Source organism: Punica granatum, unplaced genomic scaffold (assembly GCF_007655135.1).
Source record: "Punica granatum isolate Tunisia-2019 unplaced genomic scaffold, ASM765513v2 Contig00116, whole genome shotgun sequence".
Lineage (NCBI taxonomy): Eukaryota > Viridiplantae > Streptophyta > Magnoliopsida > Myrtales > Lythraceae > Punica > Punica granatum.
Genome location: NW_022204102.1, coordinates 66,541 through 71,660, shown reverse-complemented (window position 1 = coordinate 71,660; position 5,120 = coordinate 66,541).

Here is a 5,120-nt window from a genome sequence, read left to right as displayed (position 1 = left end):
CGTCCTAAAATCCCGCAAAGGGGAGCCATGGCAAAAGGAGAGCATAAATCAAACCCTTGCTAGGCTGAAAATCCACAAAGGGCAGTTTACGCAAAAGTTAGAGGGACCGAGAGGTGCGATCGGACCCAAACAAGGGCGATTGTAGCAAAAGGTGAGCATTCATGTGAGAAAAGTCAAATAAAAATACCCCGCTAGGTCGTCACACGTCTTACGACCTAGGCAAAATTTAGGGGCAATTGTCGGCTCGGCCACGAAAGAAAAAGCGGCACTTCTCGTGAAGCTACAATGAGTAGTGGTTCAGCAGTCTTCGACGCAAGCAAACTCTCTTCGACTCTCCGGACTCGAGACTCACCTCGAAATGGGGTCGAATCGTTGTATCATTGATTTGAAGGATCCCAGAGATTCCTCCCTTTGCCTTTATGCATACTTTCCGCGGGCTATACCCGTTTCACCAAAAGCCTTTCTTTTTCAGGGACACAACCACCCTCAAATGGTCGCTCAGTTGGAATCCCTAAGACATCTTTACATAGATCTCTCATACACGTCGCAATTTCAGTGGTTTCACACCACTGATATCCTCCGTTAGCTACTGTTTCTTCTGCGCGCAGGTACGGTGTGGAACCCCGAGAGGTATCTCCTCCAGGACGGACTCACGATTGCCTCACGCGATAGATCTCGATATCAAACCAAGCAGGGGGAGATCCTTTAAAGGTCACTCGACATCGCCGCCTCGCGGCTTCCCCATCACACAACAATTGGCATCCTGTGTCGCCCGAGCATGATCTCGATTCGGCATCAAGCAAATCGCCTCCAACACCCCACGATTACCGCCTAACATGGATTCCTACTTCTACACTCCCTACACTCTAGCACTGTACTGCTTTCCACGGGCTTCAGCCTAGCATTTTACTGCTTTCTACAGGCTTCGGCCTAGCACTTCACTGCTTTCCACGGGCTTCGACCTAGCACTTTACTACTTTCCACAGGCCTCGGCCTAGCATTTTACTGCTTTCCACGGGCTTCAGCCTAGCATTTTACTGTTTTCCAAGGGCTTCGGCCTAGCACTTTACTGCTTTCCACGGGCCTCGGCCTAGCACTTTACTGCTTTCCACGGGATTCGACCTAGCATTTTACTGTTTTCCACGGGCTTCAGCCTAGCATTTTACTGTTTTCCACGGGCTACGGCCTAGCGTTTTACTGCATTCCACAGGCCACAGCCTAGCGTTTTACTGCTTTCCACGGGCTCTGGCCCTTCATGTACCACTTTGTGGGCTCAGGCCCCTCATCTACCGTTTCATAATTCCCACCTCTCAACAGTATTGCCGTTTCGTGACAGGTCTGTGCACTTGCACGGTTTTTCCTACACATCCAAGGAGAAGGAGCAAGCGACTACAGGGAGAGATATCAGAACAGTCACCGGGACAAAAAGGGGTGCTTCTCATGATCTTTGGCTACATCCTCTAACCGAGCATGCAACCAAAGAGAGGCAAGCTATCAGCACCTCATTTTAGCCCACCGGCTCCCGATACAGAACGCTTGGACAAAGCTCTAATCACTATTCACGGCCGGGCCGACGGAGGCGAACGCTCGAACATGGGGGCACGGACTATGGAAGAGAAGCAGCATCTGCTAGAAAGGCACAGAAGGGCAATCAGAGGAACAGACAAACAACGAACCTCAAAAACAGCAGAGGCCGGTACTATGGCACTATTCATCAACGAATCACCGAAGCGTCATAAGATATCCAATATGGGACTCTAAAAATCCCTCTTGGTACTAAAATGACCAATGGCACATCCGAGCACATTCCAGAAGTCTCCTGCTTAAGCTAAGGCACCCCTAACATCCGTAGACGCCTTTCCTAACGGGGCCCCCTAGAGGCCCGATCCACGAACAGATAAACGGCACTCGAAAACAGACCTGTACACACTCGAAGGTCACCCAGACCATGGAACAGGGGGTCAGACTATGTTTCGGAGCCCATCTTGGTCTCCCGAGTGGATCTTGACCCGGAGAAAGGGCCCCTTTTTGCATAGAAACGTAGCCAGAGACCCTTTAATGAACCGTCAGTGCACGAAATCCACGCCAATCAATCCTGAGGACCTCAAGGTCTAAGGAAATGAACCCTGATCGCATTGCACAATTCATTTAGGTTTCCCGAGTACCATTCCGGCAACAAAATGACCCCTTTCACGCGGAATCTTGCGCTTAGAGCTCATTCGGGGAAATGTTGACGTTCGAGCTTCACACCACTCACTCCCTACAACTCCTAGGACTGGGGAAATCATTTCGTCTCAGGCCAAGCAAGTCAATTAGGTCTCCCGAGTGACATTTTAGTGGTCACGAACGCCTCTCGGCAAACCTTCGAGGCACGTTCTTGGCAAGCTTAGACCACAGCGGTCTCCGAACACCTCGGAAGATTCGGAAAACACTAAGAAAACCCCGATCGCAGACCCCTAGGTCACCTCCAGTTATTGGTCTTCGATCGAGGACGACGGGTCAACGGTTCCGCACAAGACAAGAAAGCACACCGATATGAACAATATAGTGCACGAAGGAGCGATTGGACAACGGGGGCAGTCAACTCCACTCAAAATGCCCGAGCAGAGCAAAATCGGCTTTGGAGCCCCAAGCCACCCGGATAATCCTCCATGAGAAGCGTGCCGATATTAGGCTCATTTAAATCGTAATCACGTGTGCATCAACAATTCATGGCTTAAGCAAACCACGGAAGACGCGCGCATGATCAATCGAATCCCGAGCTTCTCCTGACTTTTCCTCGAGTCAATCCCAAGCCACGACTCAACCCTAAGCCTCGGCTCCAACCCTAAGCCACGGCTTGGCCTTACCTAGCCATGGCTAGATCCCTCATGGCCGGCGGCTCCAACCCTCCATTCTTCCCTCAACCACACAATTCAAATATCTCTTTCACACTCTCACATCCATCACCTCCCATCACTTCCCATCACTTCTCCTCTTGCTTCCCCTACATTCTAAATGACATAAACCCCACCCTGATCCCCTCTCAAAAATCCGGCCACCCTAACCTCCCCCTCTAATCACACTTAGCTTTGCTTAATCACACCATTAAGGCATCCTTTATAAGCCCTAAGCCTCACTAAGATAATCACTTCTTGAACTCCACTCTCTCTCAAGCCAACTTCTCTCTAGAATCCTCTAAACCCCCCATTACTGTCCAGCCATCATCCAACCCACGTCGAAGCCGAAACCGACGGGAAACCACCCGGTTTTCAGGTAACCACCCATCCTGACTTAAGCCAATCACAACCAAACTTCATATCCCACATGTTTTCCACCTACTAAACCCATTTCCGACTTAGTTTGAGCACTCGAGGCCTCCAACATGTCGTTCCAGCAAGTAACCCGAAACAGCGGCTACACGAGTTCTCGGGTGCACCCGAGCCCTCACGCGTGTCATTTCCTCCTGCGACTTCGGCGAGTCGTGCTGTCACATTTGAAGGGTTTCTCACAACCCTCCCTCTCCCCCATGAAGAGGCGGTCATGGTCCGAGAGCCGTTCATCCACGCACAACCTCTGTTTCGCTCTTTTCTCTTTACCGGGTTTCGACGGGTTTTACCAGTTATTTTCTCACCGTTTTCGGGCTTGCCTAGGCTCTTGCACACTCGAGGCTTGTCACCAATATATAGATATGTCCCTTAGGAGTCTGAGGAACTTGACCTCGCTTGATGCCATGATCGGAGCTGTCGTGCCGACCACTTTTCCTCCTAGTTGCCGCGGTCGCTGCTCTCAGGTACCTACTACCCTCGACGTCCAGCCAAGTCACCCGACCCTCTTGCCACTTCTCCGACTCCTTTCCTCGCAAATCGAGGCTAGGTAAGACTCATCTACAACTTAGAGAAGTTAGGTTCTTGATATTTGCTTGTCCTAGGGTGTTAAGGTGGTTATTAACCGAAAAGCATGCAAGTTCAAACCTTTATTCATTCCCATGCACGTTCACGTTGTTTACTATGTCCGAATGTTGTTTACCACATATATCATGGCTGGAAACAACCAAAGTCGAAGTGAGAGAGATCATTTGAACCATGGTTGAATCACTGAAGCTCACGGCCTAGTCCCAACGGGGGGATCCGTGAGCCTCTTTGGTTCGCCCAAGGTCATCGTGGTCTCTCCTTCTCCGAAATTGGTTGGTTCATGCATTTTATGTTCGCTCATCACATATTACGTGTTATTATGACGGGAAACGGCTAAAATCGAGGTGGGAGAGACTGTCTTGGCCGTGGTTGAACCATGAAAACTCACGGCCTAGTCCCAAGGGAGGGACCCGTGAGTTCCCCTCGGTTCATCCGAGGCCACCATGGCCTCTCCATCCCCGAAATTAGATAGTTCTCGTGTTGTCTTCCCTCCACGCATATATTGTTGAACGAGTCGACGTCATTTTATCGATTCCTTCTAAATTTAATGTTTGTGTTTGCTTCATGTGTTTGTTTGTGTAACCGAGACCGTGGCGGCGTCGATTTAGCGAATGTATGTGTCATTAACATCTTTGGTGTATGAAGCATGCAAGAAACGACTGAAACCGGCATAAGAGAGCACCCATGATTCAGGTTTGAGCCAAGGAAGCATTCGGCTACTTCCCCTAGGATAGGGGTATTTACCTAAAATGGCCCATGGTTTGCCCGTTTTGTCAAATATATCCCATTCTTTTTTTTTGTCAAATCTATCATATGGTTTACTTTTTGCATCAAATCTATCCCGGCGTTATCTTTTCCGTCAACATCTAACGGTGTGCTGACGTGGCGCCTACGTGGCAAGTGTGGCCCACTATCTCTCCATGTGCCACGTCAGCACGGCCGTTAGATGTTGACGGAAAAGATAACACTGGGATAGATTTGATGCAAAAAGTAAACCATGTGATAGATTTGACAAAAAAAAAGTATGGGATAGATTTGACAAAACGGACAAACCATGGGCCATTTTAGGTAAAAACCCCCCCTAGGATATGGCCGAGTGTCCCGTGGCTCCCTTCGAGTCTAGGCCGGCCTCTTCCTCCGCTTGGAAGTTGGTTCTTGGAATTGTTTGTAATGGCGCTTTCGTTTAATTGTTGGTTACCTGTTAGTCGCATGATAGGCATGCGAGTT